The sequence below is a fragment of the Capra hircus genome, chromosome 6, assembly GCF_001704415.2.
Source record: "Capra hircus breed San Clemente chromosome 6, ASM170441v1, whole genome shotgun sequence".
NCBI lineage: Eukaryota > Metazoa > Chordata > Mammalia > Artiodactyla > Bovidae > Capra > Capra hircus.
The window spans coordinates 99,480,986-99,497,780 of NC_030813.1; positions in this window are offsets into that span (position 1 = coordinate 99,480,986).

A 16,795-nucleotide genomic window follows, 5' to 3' on the forward strand; every position below is an offset into this window, starting at 1 on the left:
AATTCAGCATTCAAGATGGCAGGTTGTGGAGAAAGATGTAAGTCGACTTTTCATTAAAAGAACATTGCTTCTATTTTCATTTCAAATTAGGCACTGACTATGGGGACAATTTGATGAAACTGATCAATGGCTGTAGAAGACTCTTTCCCGTCAACTCTTCTTCCATCATCCCACCTCCTCATCTTAAGAGATCAAGAAAACATATGAATTAAGACAAGTGGTGCTAGTGGTAAAGAACTTGCCTGCCAATGCAGGAGACAGGAGAGATGCAGGTTTGACCCCAGGGTTGGGAAGGTCCCCTGGAGGAGGAAAAGGCAACCAGTCCAGTATTCTTGCCTGGGAAATCCCATGGACAGAGGAGACTGGCATGCTACAGTCCACGGGGCCGCAAAGAGTCAGACACGGCTGAAGCGACTTAGCACAGTACGAGGTGGTGCAATAAAAATAATGTAGTGGTTCTCACCACTGTGGAGAACTGTGTGGAGATTCCTTAAAAAACTGAAAATACAACTGCCTTATGACTCAGCAATCCCGCTGCTGGACATGCACACCAAGGAAACCAGAATTGAAAGAGACACGTGTGCCCAGTGTTCATCACAGCACTGTTTATAATAGCCAGGACATGGAAGCAACCTAGATGTCCATCAGCAGATGAATGGATAAGAAAGCTGTGGTACATATACACAATGCAGTATTACTCAGCCATCAAAAAGAATACATTTGAATCAGTTCTAATGAGGCAGATGAAACTGGAGCCTATTATACAGAGTGAAGTAAGCCAGAAAGAAAAACACCAATATAGTATACTAACACATATATATGGAATTTAGAAAGATGCTAACGATAACCCTGTATACAAGACAGCAAAAGAGACACCGATGTATAGAACAGTCTTTTGGACTTTGCGGGAGAGGTGGGATGAGTTGGAAGAATGGCACTGAAACATGTATAATATCATATAAGAAACAAATCACCAGGCTAGGTTCCATGCAGGATACAAGATGCTTGGGGCTGGTGCACTGGGATAACCCATAGGGTTGGTATGGGGAGGGAGGTGGGAGGGGGGTTCAGGAGTGGGAACTTATGTACACCCGTGGCTGATTCATGTTGATGTATGGCAAAACCAATACAGTATTGTAAAGTAAAAAAATTTTTTTAATTAAAGTAAAAAATAATAATGTAAATAAATCACTGATGAAGCACATACCCTCTTTTCTCTCTATTTATTAGTGTGATCTACCATTTAAATGTTAAAAACACAGACTTCTAAAGTTCAGACATGAATCTAAAGAGAAACAAATCAAGGAGGTTGCTCAGCCATCTTGATCCCAGTTTCAGGACAGCCCACTCCAGGCTCAAGACATCATATGATTCTGTGAGCTGCAGTCTGTATCATTGGAAACTATCCTTGGTCTGGAGGACAAGAGAGGGAGTTTGGGCCAAACTGAGAGAGTCTAATGGGGGCACAGCCCCTACATACCATCCTCAAGATTTTTATATGGTTTTTGTGCTCCTTCTGTAGTTTGGACTCAGGACCCTGGGTCCTGAGAAAATATCTTAAACAAACATTAACACAACATATTCCCCCAAGAGATTCGTTGGTAATAAAAGTACAGTAGAAAAAAAATTTAATTTGCTCAGATTCTGTTAGAGGTGGTAGATGGCAAATGTCCCAGAGTGAATGATGATGTCTACTACAGTTCCCAGGGTGCTCTATGCCCAGGAAGGGCACATGTTGGGAGCATGAATTTTTTGAAATGCCACAAAAGATGGCATGGGAAAAGCAGAACATGGTGGCCCACTGCCATGCAACAGTACAAGGTACAAGTGTGTTAGTCACTCAGTCGTGTCTGACTCTTTGTGACCCCATGGACTGTAGCCTGCCAGCCTCCTCAGTTCATGGAATTCTCCAAGCAAGAATACTGGAGTGGGTAGCCATTCCCTTCTCCAGGGGATCTTCCCGATCCAGGGACTGAACCCGGGTCTCTCACATTACAGACAGATTCTTTACTATCTGAGCCACCAGGAAGCCCCACAATAGTATGATGCCTCTCTGTAAATCCATGGGTTTTCAGTAGTGTTATTAACCTCAGAATGCTCATGAGTGGGTTTCTTATTGAAAATTAAAAAGAAGCTAAAATGTCTTGCTTCCAGCTCACTTGCTCAAGTAGAGCTCAAACAACAGGGTCCAGAGACCAAAGCCCTTAGAATTACACATAGAATATGAACCGGTCATTAGGAAAGGGACAGACTTGTACAGACTATAATACTGTATTTGAATCGAGTTTACCTATAACTCAAAGAATCAGGGAAGCCCAGATGACATTTGGATTAACTGTCAAGGTCACCACCTGTGTTCTTTCATCTAAAATACTCAACTGTATCTTGGATTTGATCATCATCCTAAGCCCTGGAAGAAGAGACCTTTTCCAAAATTGCCAGCCTCTTTGGGTTTAGAGTGAATGATCACACTGGTTATTGTAGAGCGTAACTCAGCACAAGTTGAGAACTAGGGATCCAGGTATCACTTCAAGCAGCAAGTCCTCCAAATGATGAAGTAGCCAGCTCAGCACTCATGACAACAGTGCAGCTCAACACACAAGAGTCTTTAAGGATACCACTCATTTCCCCATTTTAACACAGAATCGTGAGTTGGTTTTATCACCTGACAACATCTAAATATAGTGGGAATCATCTGTCTCCAGTTATTTTTCTCTGATGTTTATTAAAATGCAAGTTTTTCAGCCTTAGACTGGACCTAGCTGAAGGGGAATCCCAAAGAGTCCAGGAATCTTTATTTCAAAAGGCAACTCAACATCAGTAAATTCACCGAAGTTTGAAAATGAAGGCTCTTTCTCCTTTATCCCCCTTATGTGAGGTGTTTCTGAAGATACCTACTATCAGTCTCTGTGTTTGCCAGGTCTTTCAGTTTTCCCATCCTGTCTCTATTTTTGCCATAAAGCAGAGATATTTGCATCTCTGTCAAACAAAGGATATATCATTGAAATGAAGACAATGGGTACCTAGCCTAAAGGATTGCATAGTGGTCTCTATCTCCTGACATTCTTGCACCAAAATCGTCACTCTAAAGTAGTTTCTGACACTTGTCTCCCAATGATGGAGTGTTAGAACGTAATTCAATCAATTCAATTAGGTCGTTCAGTCGCATCTGACTCTTTGTGACCCCATGGACTACAGCACGCCAGGCTTCCCTTTGCATCATCAACTCCTACTCAAACTCATGTCCATCCAGTCGGTGATGCCATCCAACCATCTCATCCTCTGTCATCCCCTTTTCCTCCTACCTTCAATCTTTCCCAGCAGCAGGGGCATTTTCAGTGAGTCAGTTCTTTGCATGAGGTGGCTAAAGTATTGGAGCTTTAGCTTGAGTATCAGTCCTTCCGATGCATATTCTGATCTTCTTTAGGATGGACTGGTTGGATCTCCTTGCAGTCCAAGGGACTCTCAGGAGTCTTCTCCAACACCACAGTTCAAAAGCATCAGTTCTTTGTTGCTCATCTTTCTTTATGATCCAACTCTTACATGCATACGTGACTACTAGAAAAACCACAGCTTTGACTAGGTGGACCTTTGTCAGCAAAATAGTATCTCTGCTTTTTATATATGGAATAACTGGCCTTCAGAGCTGGTTCATCAATTAGCATTTGATACCTACCATGTCCTAAGCACTATGCTATGGGGATGCAAAATTCTACAAAATATGCTGAAGTTCTAGGAAACTATCTCTGTTCTCAGGTTACTTAAAAATCTAGTTATAGTCTACAGTAATCTGAGTTATGGCAAACGTATAGTAAAGCATAACCACAAAAATAATAATTTGTTGGGAATGTAAAATGATGTTGGCACTTTAGAAATAGTATGGCCATTCCTCAGAAAATTAAAAACAGAATTACCATATGATCCAACAATCCCACTTCCAGATACATACTCCCTCAAATTAAAAGTAGAGTCTGGAAGAGGTATTTGAACATCCATGTTCAAAGCAGGATTGTTCACAATAGCCAAAAGGTGGAAGTAACACAGGTGTCCATCAATGGTTGAATGGAATAACAGAAAGTAGTATATACATACAATGGAAAATTATTCAGCCTTAAAAAGAAAGGAAATTCAGACATATGGTACAACATGGGTAAACCTTGAGGACATTATGCTAAGTGATAGTGATATGAGCCCATCACAAAAAGACAAATAATGTAGAATTCACTGATATGAGTTACCTAGAAAAGTCAAATTCATAGAAGCAAAAACCAGGAGGCTGGTTACCAGGGGCTGAGGAGGGAGAAATGGGAAGTTGATGTTTAATGAGTATAGAACTTCAGCATTGCAAGGTGAGAAAGTTCTGGAGATTGCTTGCATGACAATATGAAGATATTTAACACTACTGAACTGTATACTTTAAAATGGTTAAGATGGTAAATTTCATGTTGTGCTCAGGTGTGTGTGCTTAGTCGCTCAGTCATGGCAACTCTTTGCAACCCCATGGACTGTAGCCCCTCCAGGCTCCTATGTCTGTGGGGATTCTCCAGGCAAGAATACTGAAGTGGGTTGCCATGCCCTCCTCCAGGGGAGCTTCCCAGCCCAGGGATCGAACTCAGGTCTCCCTCATTGAAGGCGGATTTCCTACCGTCTGAGCCACCAGGGAAGCCCAAATTTCATGTTAGGTGTAGTTTATCACAACAGTAAATAATAATAACAACAAAACAAACAACTCAGCTGTTTTTTGGCTCGTCTGTCTCCCCACATCAGGCAACTGCCCACCATTATATGGCACCATTTTACCTGGGCATGGTTTATACCAGTGAAAAGCTCCCTACATCACCTGAAAATTTTCTCACCTGAGATTCGAGCCATAAAACTCTCTAAGCTTCTCAATTTGACCATTTTCCTCCCACACAGGTTGGAAGGCTGTTCTCATGGGTTCACATTGGTGTCCTTCCACAGACAGCCTGAAAGGAAAAAATGAGATGGATCAGCACTTTAAAACAGTGAATGTCCTTCAAGGAGGCACCTTGTCCACAGAGGCCATCATGACAAAGGTAGGTGCATTAATCATCTCCCCTGCTGGAAATGAAGGAGAAGAAATAAATAAACAGCCCATCATCATGATCAGGTATCAGAGGTTTGTTTTAGGTCATACCCCCATTAAAGTGAATTTCAATGCTGTCAGGAGCAATGTCATGAATCTTCTGTACTTCTATTTAATGAGAAATTCATGCTGGGAGGAAGCACCCTCCCTGTGAGCCCCATAATGAGCGCCCCTATCAATGTCTCCACCTTTCCATTTTTGGTGTTCTCAAGGCAAGCATAGAAAAGTGCTATACATTTACCCCTGCCCTAAGTGCCTCTGTTTTAAAGACATATTAAGTCAAATTAATGCAACTGGTAAGAAAGTCAATAATTCAGGAAATACCATCAGCATTTTGTTCTGTGTGCTTTACCAGGTGGAGTTATCATTTTAATATTACTACTTAAATCTTTTAAAAATGACTCATCATTTTCATATGCATTTATATAGAACTGTTAGCAAATACAGATAAGAAAGAAGATGAAAACAAACGTTTACTCTAGCACCTGCCTAACGGTAGCAATTGTTACAAGTTGTAGTTGCTTGATTCTGTCCTACTCTGAGGCCTCATGGACTATAGCCTGCCAGACTCCTCTGTCCATGGAATTCTCCTGGCAAGAATACAGAAATGGGCAGCCATTCCCTTCTCCAGGGTGTCTTCCTGACCCAGGGATCAAACCTGGGTCCCCTGCATTGCAGTAGGATTCCTTACTGTCTGAGCCGCCAGAGGAGGAGGCCCACTCTCCTGTATCAGCAGGTGGGTTTTCTAACAGTAGCACCACCTGGGAAGCCCCTAACAATTGTTAGCACCTTATACAACCTTTTTTGCATGGATACAGACATACAGAGAGAGAGAGACAGAGATAAAAAAAGATATTTTGGAAAAATTAGATCCTATAGTTCATTTGGATAGTCAAATTTGGTAGAATTCTGAGATGGCCTCCAAGGTTTTCTGGCAGATACCCGAAGTGCTCCAAAGATATGCCAGTGGACTCTGAGAACTCCAGAAAACTGTGTGTGTGTGTGTGTGTGTGTGTGTGTGTGTGTGTGTGTGGCAGTAAACACAAACCCATACTAAGCCCAAGAAATTAACCCTAAGAGCACAGCCTCATGGTGAAGAGCCAGCAATACTATCTTTCTGCAGGAAAGAGAAAATTTCTTTGATCCCTTTAAATAAGTGGATTATAGAAAATGAGAAAGTATAAAAGAAGATGCTTTCCCCTCCCCATTCTAAGAGGTAGCTTAGGAAAAGAGGCCCCTTTATGTTGAAATCAGTCATTCTTTGGGGAAAAAGAAGTTGGGGACCTGCTGCGGACAAAGTTATAGCTGTTGGGTTGGAAGATAAGTGTTTTTGAGTTTGAAATTCTTTAAATAGGCTCCACCATTATTACTGTTACACTGTTCTGCCCCCCAGGGTCTAGCCAGGGACAAAAAGCATTAAAATAAAACTTGAATAAATAAACAAAATCTTGAACCCTCTTCTAATGTGAAAAACAAAGCAAAGCCCAAACTGAGATTTTTTTCCTTCTAAGAGAATGCCCAAAGAAGAGAATTTTTCTCACACTGTTAAACCCAGCTACCATCAGATTCCCATGAGCAGGAATGTCAAGCTTGCTAGTATGTAAAAGAATTTAGATAACTTTTCTTCTGTCTTGAAAACAGAACAATTTTAAATCCAAGGGGAAAAAAAATAGGTTAATACCTTAAAAATTCTGATTATTGACAAATTCTGCTCTTGGAAGAGTTTATTTTTACTTCAACCATTATTATTTATTAACAATGAAAAGATCTGATATATCTCATTTATGTTTGTATACTCTCTTTAATCACAGAATACACACACATTAAGTAAATCATTTTTTCTCAGTGGATTTATTCCTAAAGAGATGGTGTATATATCATCTTAAAAAAGAAAGCTCTTAAAAAGACCACGTTGAAGTAAATAAGACTGGATTTTCCTTCCTGTTATATACAACTATGCAAGAGGATAACCTATATGAATAGGATAAAATATATGTTTCGAGTATTGGCAATAGTCAGCATCTGACTATGATTTTAAGAGAAAGCAACTCAACTGAGTCCTGTAATTACACTGGAATTCCTCCTGGAAGCACCTTTTAGATAATGGTACAGGAAGCAGGAAGATGAGTAGATTGTCATGACCTCTTTGAGTTGAAAAGACAAATACTGGAGTTCAGAGAGGCTGAGGGAGCTAGAATTTGTGGGCCAGAGTCCTAGAAAAGAAGAAGTCATTCAGAAAAACGAAAGTTCTACAAATGAATATAAGCATCCTGGCAAGCATGTTGCTGAAAGTGGCCCTAGTTGAATGCCTGGGACATTCAGTACACACACCAGAAGAGCCATATCTCTGTTATAGGACTAAACCAGCCCCAGAGAATAAGTTACTCTAGATTGGCCCCATCAGAAATTTAAACAGTCCTCAAAAGGATTAAATGGAACAGCAAATGACTTAACTGCCCACCAGAATAAAACCCAGCACCCTTGAAGACAATAAAAGACAGACATGTAGCCAGACATGTAGCAATGTCAAATTCATGATCTACAAACAATCCCCAATCAGAAATTACTAGACACGCCTTCAGAAGCAGGAACATGGAACCCAAAATGAGGAAAAACATCAGTCACTAAACACTAAACCAATATCAGAGACAAAGAAATTTTTACAGGTGTTACATATAAATGTGATCAAAGGAAAATGTGAACAAGATGAGGAGAAAAACTACTACATACAAAATGAGAAATCAGTTTTGTACAGTAAAGATGTATTTCACATGCCAAGTCACTTCAGTCGTGTCCAACTCTTTGCAACCCTATGGACTGTAGCCCACCAGGCTCCTCTGTCCGTGGGATTTTCCAGGTAAGAATATTGGAGTGGGTTGCCATTTCCTCTCCAAGGGATCTTCCCAACCCAGGGATTGAACCTATGTCTTTTAACATCTCCTTTATTGGCAAAAGGGTTCTTTGCCACTAGCACCACCTGGGAAGCCAAAGATACATTAAGTAAGATTAACGGAAATTTAGGCACAGAAAAAGAAAGTGTTGATGAACTTGTAGACATAGCAGCTTAAGTTACCCAAACTGAAACTCAAAGGCAAAAGAGACTGACAAGAAATTGTTAATGAACCTCAAAGACCTGTGGGGCAACAGAAAGCAACTTCCTAGCTGGAGCCCCAGAAGGAGAGAAGGGGAAAGATCAGGAGAAAAATTTTTGAAGAAATGTGTCAATTTTCCCAAATTAGATGAAAACAACAAACCCACAGATTCAAATTTTCAGTGACCCCTTTTTGAAAGTCTGGGGTCACCAGCTAGTATTCAGAAGGTGTTATATGGGAGCTGTGCCACATGCAGATGTATTTTTTATGTATTTGTGGGGAGGAAGGTGATCTCCCAGTCTTACTCTTCCACCATCTTGAAAGTCTTAACCTCAATGACTCCTAAGCAGGATACCACAAAGAAAACCACACAGAAACACTTCATAATCAAATAATAAAGAGAAATAAACATTAACCCACCCTGTGTACAGGGGAACAAAAGTAAAAATGATCACAGACATCTCAAAAGCACCACAAGCCAGAAGACAATGGAACAGGCTCATTAAAGTTCTGGAAAAAGAAGAAAGAAAACTGTCAACCTAGAATTCTATATCCAGGAGAATTCACTGCAAACCTGAGAGCAAAACACAATCATTTTAACAACATTAAAAAGAAAAGCTGAGTTAATTCCAGTTACAAGGATATGAACTTCTCCTGAACTGTAAGAAATATTAAAGGAACATTTTAGGCTGAAGAAAAACAATTCTAGATACAACCATAAAACCAAAACCATTGGGATAAAAACATTGTAGAGTCTCTATGATGAAGATCACAGGGTTTGGAATCCTGACATTGATACTTATGGAGCATCAGTTTCCTTATCTGTAAAATGAGGTTACAGTAAGTCCCCTACATATGAACAAATTCCATTCTGAGAGTGTGTTCATAAGTCCAATTTGTTCATACGTGCAACAAAGTTAGTCTGAGTACCCAGCTTATACAATCAGCTACATAGTACTGTACTGTTAATAGGTTTGTAACACTTTTCACACAAATAACGCATAAAAAACAAACCCCAAAAATAAGGAAAACATTTTAACCTTATAGTACAGTCCCTTGAAAAGTAACAATAGCTGGTGCTTCTTAGTACTGCTATAGCACCACTGCCTTTACACTTGCTCTGGACATCCTTGGCTTGAAATAAAGACACTGTACTACTGTACTCTATAAAGTACACAAAAATCCAACCACGTGTAGAAGAAGCATGCACGTGATATGCCAGACATGTGAACCAACTTATGTGATTAGACATGGGAACACGCATTCACATCCTTGAAAGTCTGCAACTTGAAGTTTCCTGTGTAAGGGACTGACTGTAGTTATCCTTGTATTAGGGAGGTGTGGCAAAGAGTCAATGAAATAAAGTAGTCAAAGCATTTAGCACAGTAACTGGAGCATACTATGCAGTCAAGAGATCACAGCCATTATTATTTACTAAACGCACCAAGAGATTGGTGTTAATAACTCTTGATGAATTTTTTTTTGCACAGAGCCCCATATATGTAAAATAGAGAGAGACTGCACGGCATTATGCTTCATAATGTATCTTGAAGACAGGTAGTAGTTACATATCTTAGTGTTATTGTTATCTTTCTGTGTGGGAAACAGAAAAGAGATGAGAGATACATGGAAACAAGTGACAGGAGTTCATATATGAGAAGGGAGGATTCTCAACTCTTGGATGAATGACTGAATGCTGTCTTGTTGGTTTGGAATGTAATAATCTCATAATATTTTTTTTTATTCTTCTGCATTTGCCTTTGGTTTGTTTCCTGTTAAGGATGAAGAAAAAAATTGGTCAGGATCTGGTTCTCATGTTCTCGATTTTCCTTCTGGATGGAGGACTTAGGTTAAATTTTGGGCTTTCCTATAAATCCAGAAGAGTTGTCAAATAAAAAATAACTATTTACAATTCTTTTCTTGATTCTTAATTTTGTTTCAATAGGAAAAAAATTATTGTTACTTGCTTCTGATTCTGTAAAATAACCACTGCAATGGACAGTCTTAGCAGCAACATTCAATGTGGAAGAACAGAGGAAACAAAACATCAATTTCAGTACCTAAATGAATCAAATAAACCTGTGAATAAAGTACAATGTAGTGGTGATAGCCTAAAGTCTTCTGCCTAGATTCTATTCTTATCTCACTCCCTAAAGCACTGTGGCCTTGAGAGCTACATAACATTTCTCTCATCTGTACAATGGGGAAAACAATAATATCTACCTCACAGAGTTGTTGGAAGATTGAATCAATTAAGACATAATATGTTTGGCATGTAAATGTTTACTACTGTGTTGTGTAAGCAGTGATGAGAGGGTTGGAGAAAAGTTACAGAAATTACTAATAGTGACACTATTGATTCTCTTTTCAGATTGTATTTCAGGTTTGAAGTTAACTACTTTCAAACAGCCTAAAGGTAAAACATGGTTGCCACTAGTATTACTTCCAGCATTTTTTCATGAAATACTGGTTTAATTTGTAAAGAAGGGGAAGTTTCTTGCAGCCTAAAGTCAGATTGAGGCTCAGGACAGCATCTGGAGCTAAGCGACTACTAATGTACTGAGCAGACAGTCCTTGGTACAATTGCAGTAGCAAGCTCTGCTCTCATCATTCAGCTGAACAAACAAAAGCTGGGATTTAGTTATTTTCCCAGAACCTAGATAAACAGCCACTTCCTTTTTAGTGTCTCTTTTTAAAGTATGAGCACCCACGTCTCTCCTAATCATCACTTCACTCTATATTTCTATTTTAAAGCTGCTTTTTCTAGATTTTCGCTATTTTAAGCATAAAAATATCATAGGCACATATGTTCTTTAAATAATACATGAGTGTAAATAGCATTGTTTGTATATAATTTTAGACCACAAATTAACCCAACATCTCTTTGCAGTTAGTTAGTGGTTCACTGTTAGACTTACTTGGTTGTATGGACAGAAAGATAAAAAAGACCTGGAGCTGATTGTGGCTCAGATCATGAGCTCTTTATGGCAAAATTCAGGATTAAATTGAAGAAAGTAGCTGAAACCACTAGACCATTCAGGTATTACCAAAATCAAATCCCTTATGATTATACAGTGGAGGTGATGAATAGATTCAAGGGATTAGATCTGGCAGACAGAGTGCCTGAAGAACTATGGATGGAGGTTTGCAACACTGTTCATGAGGCAGTGACCAAAATCATCCCAAAGAAAAAGAAACACAAGAAGGCAAAGTTGTTGTCTGAGGAGGCCTTATAAATAGCTCGGAGAAGAAGAGAAGCAAAATGCTAAGGAGACAGGGAAAGATATACTGACTACATGCAGAGTTCCAGAGAATAGCAAGGAGAGATAAGAAGGACTTCTCAAATGAACAATGCAAAGAAATAGAGAATGGGAAACAGCAGAATGGGAAAGCCTAGAGATCTCTTCAAGAATATTGGAGATATCAAGGGAACATTTTGAGCAAGGATGGGTGTGATAAAGGACAGAAATGATAAGGACCTTACAGAAGCAGAAGAGATTCAGAACAGGTGATAAGTATACACAGAAGAACTATACAAAAATGGTCTTAATGACCCAGATAGCCACAATGGTGTGGTCACTCACCTAGAGTAGACAAGTGGGTTCTAGGAAGAATTATTATGAACAAAGCTAGTGGAGGTGACAGAATTCCAACTGAGTTACTTAAAATCCTAAAAGATGATACTGTTAAAGTGCTGCACTCAATACGTCAGCAGATTTGCAAAACTCAGCAGTGGCCACAGGACTGGAAAAGGTCAGTTTTCATTCCAATCCCAAAGACGTACAATGCCAAAGAATGTTCAAACTACCGTCCAATTGTATTCATTTTACATACTAGCAAGTTTATGTTCAAAATTCTTCTAGCTAGGCTTCAGCAGTACAAGAACTAAGAACTTCCAGATGTACAAGTTGGGTTTCGAATAAGCAGAAGTCAAATTGCCAACATTTTTGCATCATGGAGAAAACAAAGGAGTTCCAGAAAAACATCTACTTTTGCTTCATTGACTTCATTAAAGTCTTTGTGCGGATCACAAGAAACCAGAAAATTCTTATAGAGATGGAAATACCAGACCATGTTACATATTTCCTGAAAAACCTGTACGCAGAACAAGAAGCAACAGGTAGAACCTGACATGGAACAGTAACTGGTTCCAAATTGGGAAAGGTGTACTTCAAGGCTATATATTGTCATCCTGCTTATTTAACTTATATCCAGAGTACATCACGTGAAATGCCGGGCTGGATGAATCACAAGTAGCAATCAAGATTGCCAGGAGAAATATCAACAACCTCAGATATGCAGATGATACCAGTTTAATAGCAGAAAATGAGGAGGAACTAAAGAGCTCTTGAAGAGGATGAAAGAGGGGAGTGAAAATACTGGCTTGAAACTCAGCATTAAAAATCTAAGATCATGGCATCCAGTCCCATCATTTCATGGCAAATAGAAAGGAAAAAAGTAGAAGCAGTAACAGATTTTATTTTCTTGGGCTGCAAAATCACTGCGGACAGTGACTGCAGCCATGAAATTAAAAGACGCTTGCTCCTTGGAAGGCAAGCTATGACAAGCCTAGACAACGTATTAAAAAGCAGAGACATCACTTTGCCAGCAAAGGTCCATAGAGTCAAAGAAATGGTTTTTCCAGTAGTCATGTATGGATGTGAGAGTTGGACCAAAAGGCAGGCTGAACATCGAAGAATTGATGCTTTCAAATGGTGGTGCTGGAGAAGATTCTTGAGAGTCCCTTGGACAGCAAGATGATCAACCTAGTCAATCCTAAAGGAAATCAACACTGAATATTCACTGGAAGGATGCTGAAGCTGAACCTCCAATAATCTGGCCACCTGATTTGAAGAGCTGACTCACTGGGAAAAACCCTGATGCTGGGAAAGATGGAAGGCAAAAAGGAGGAAGCAGCAGAGGATGAGATGGTTAGATAGCATCACTGACTCAGGGGACATAAATTTGAGCAAACTCCAAGAGATAGCAGAGGACAGAGAAGCCTGGTGTGCTGCAGTCCATTAAGAAGCAAACAGTTAGACAGGACTTAGCAACTGAAAAACATCAACAATGAAAGGGAGGTTTAAGTAAGCCATAACTAATTTCATTCCTTTTCTTGTATGTGTGTGTTCTGGAAAATATAGTTATTTTAAATATTTTTATGTTAACATTTAATCGATTTGTTTTTCTTATTTTTAAATATTTTAATTAATAAATATGTCTTTTTAATTTCTCAGCTTTAAATTCCAATAGGTGTAACTCACATTGCAATAGCTGTTTGGGGTTCTATTTTTTAAATATAAATTTATTTATTTTAATTAGAGACTAATTACTTTACTATATTGTATCAGTTTTGCCATACATTGACATGAATCCACCATGGGTGTACATGTGTACACCCCTCCCACCTCCCTCCCCATACCATCCCTCTGGGTCATCCAGTGCACTAGCCCCGAGCATCCTGTATCATGCATTGAACCTGGACTGGCAATTCATTTCACATATGATAATATACATGTTTCAATGCCATTCTCCCAAATCATCCTACCCTCACCCTCTCCCACAGAGTCCAAAAGACTGTTCTATACATCTGTGTCTCTTTTGCTGTCTCACATACAGGGTTATCGTTCAGTTCAGTTCAGTTCAGTCACTCAGTCGTGTCCAACTCTTTGCGACCCCATGAACTGCAGCACACCACGCCTCCCTGTCCATCACCAACTTCCAGAGTTCACTCAAACTCAAGTCCATCAAGTTGGTGATGCCATCCAGCCGTCTCATCCTCGGTCGTCCCCTTCTCCTCCTGCCCCCAATCCCTCCCAGCATCAGTCTTTTCCAATGAGTCAACTCTTCGCATGTGGTGGCCAAAGTACTGGAGTTTCAGCTTTAGCATCATTCCTTCCAAGGAGTTCCCAGGACTGGTGGGATCTCCTTGCAGTCCAAGGGACTCTCAAGAGTCTTCTCCAACACCACAGTTCAAAAGCATCAATTCTTTGGTGTTCAGCTTTCTTCACAGTCCTACTCTCACACCCATACATGACCACTGGAAAAACCATAGCCTGACTAGATGGACCTGTGTTGGCAAAGCAATGTCTCTGCTTTTGAATATGCTATCTAGGTTGGTCATAACTTTCCTTCCAAGAAGTAAGTGTCTTTTAATTTCATGGCTGCAGTCCCCATCTGCAGTGATTTTGGAGCCCAAAAAAATAAAGTCTGCCACTGTTTCCACTGTTTCCCCATCTATTTCCCATGAAGTGATGGTTATCGTTACCATCTTTCTAAATTCCATATACATGCATTAGTATATTGCATTGGTGTTTTTCTTTCTGGCTTACTTCACTCTGTATAATAGGCTCCAGTTTCATCCATCTCATTAGAACTGATTCAAATGTATTCTTTTTAATGGCTGAGTAATACTCCATTGTGTATATGTACCACAGCTGTCTTATCCATTCGTCTGCTGATGGACATCTAGGTTGCTTCCATGTCCTGGCTATTATAAACAGTGCTGCGATGAACACTGGGTACACGTGTCTCTTTCAGTTCTGGTTTCCTCAGTGTGTATGCCCAGAAGTAGGATTCCTGGATCGTATGGAAGTTCTGTTTCCAGCTTTTTAAGGAATCTCCACACTGTTCTCCATAGTGGCTGTACTAGTTTGCATTCCCACCAACAGTGTAAGAGGGTTCCCTTTTCTCCACACCCTCTCCAGCATTTATTGCTTGTAGACTTTTGGATCACAGCCATTCTGACTGGTGTGAAATGGTACCTTATTGTGGTCTTGATTTGCATTTCTCTGATCATGAGTGATGTTGAGCATTTTTCATGTGTTTGTTAGCCATCTGTATGTCTTCTTTGGAGAAATATCTGTTTAGTTCTATAGTGAAAATGAGTATACTACCCAAAGCAACCTATAGATTCAATGCAATCCTTATTAAGCTACCAATGGTATTTTTCACAGAGCTAGAACAATTTCACAATTTGTATGGAAATAGAAAAAACCTCGAATAGCCAAAGCAATCTCAAGAAAGAAGAATGGAACTGGAGGAATCAACCTGCCTGACTTCAGGCTCTACTACAAAGCCACAGTCACCAAGACAGTATGGTACCAGCACAAAGACAGAAATATAGATCAATGAAACAAAATAGAAAGCCCAGAGATAAATCCACACACCTGTGGACACCTTATCTTTGACAAAGAAGGCAAGAATATACAATAGAGAAAAGACAATCTCTTTAACAAGTGGTGCTGGGAAAACTGGTCATCCACTTGTAAAAGAATGAAATTAGAACACTTTCTAACACCATACACAAAAATAAACCCAAAATGGTTTAAAGATCTAAATTTAAGACCAGAAACTATGAAACTCCTAGAGGAGAACATAGGCAAAACACTCTGCAACATAAATCACAGCAGGATCCTCTATGACCCACCTCCCAGAATATTGGAAATAAAAGCAAAAATAAACAAATGGGACCTAATAGGGTGCAGCTTGCTTGGGGCAGGTGCATGGGGATGACCCAGAGAGATGTTGTGGGGAGGGAGGTGGGAGGGGGGTTCATGTTTGGGAACGCATGTAAGAATTAAAGATTTTAAAATTTAAAAAAAATAAAAATAAAAAAATAAAAAAAAATAAAATTAAAAGCTTCTGCTCAACAAAGGAAACTATAAGCAAGGTGAAAAGACAGCCTTCAGAATGGGAGAAAATAATAGCAAATGAAGCAACTGACAAAGAATTAATCTCAAAAATATACAAGCAACTCCTGCAGCTCAATTCCAGAAAAATAAATGACCCAATCAAAAAATGTTTGGGGTTCTGGATCATTTCCAAGAGTATAAGGAGCTTCTGGGACTGGAGTTTGTAGATACTTCTCTAGGCTATTAATCTGGGAATGAATTTGTGAAGCTGTAGGCTATGCATGTCTTCCACACGGCTAGCTAATGTCAAGTTTCTACCCCATCCGATCTTGAATTTAGGTGTACATATCCAAGATGGGCTGGGCTGGGCTGTGCTGTGCTTAGTCGCTCAGTCTTCTCCAACTCTTTGTGACCACATAGACTATAGCCCACTAGGCTCTTCTGTCCATGGAATTCTCCAGGAAAGAATACTGGAGTGGATTGCCATGCCCTCCTCCAGGAGACTGTTCCCAATCCAGGGATCGAACCAGGTCTCCAGCATTGCAGGCAGATTGTTCACCATCTGAAACACTAGGGAGGCCCAAGAATACTGAAATGGGTAGCCTATCCTATCTCCAGAGTGTCTTCCCAACCCAGAAATCGAACCAGGGTCTCCTGCACTGCAGGCAGATTCTTTGCCAGCTGAGCTACCAGGGAAGTCCACACGATGGGAGATGATAGCTTAATTGAATTATCATAATGTAATAATTGGGGCTTCCCAGGTGGCTCTAGTGCTAAAGAATCTACCTGCCAATGCAGGAGATGCAAGAGATGTGGGTTCAATCCCTGAGTCAGGAAGATCCCCTGAAGAAGGAAATGGAAACCCACTATTGTATACTTGCCTGGAAAATTCCACGGACAGAAGAGCCTGATGGGCTACAGTCCATGCGGCTGCAAAGAGTCAGACATGACTGAGCACACTA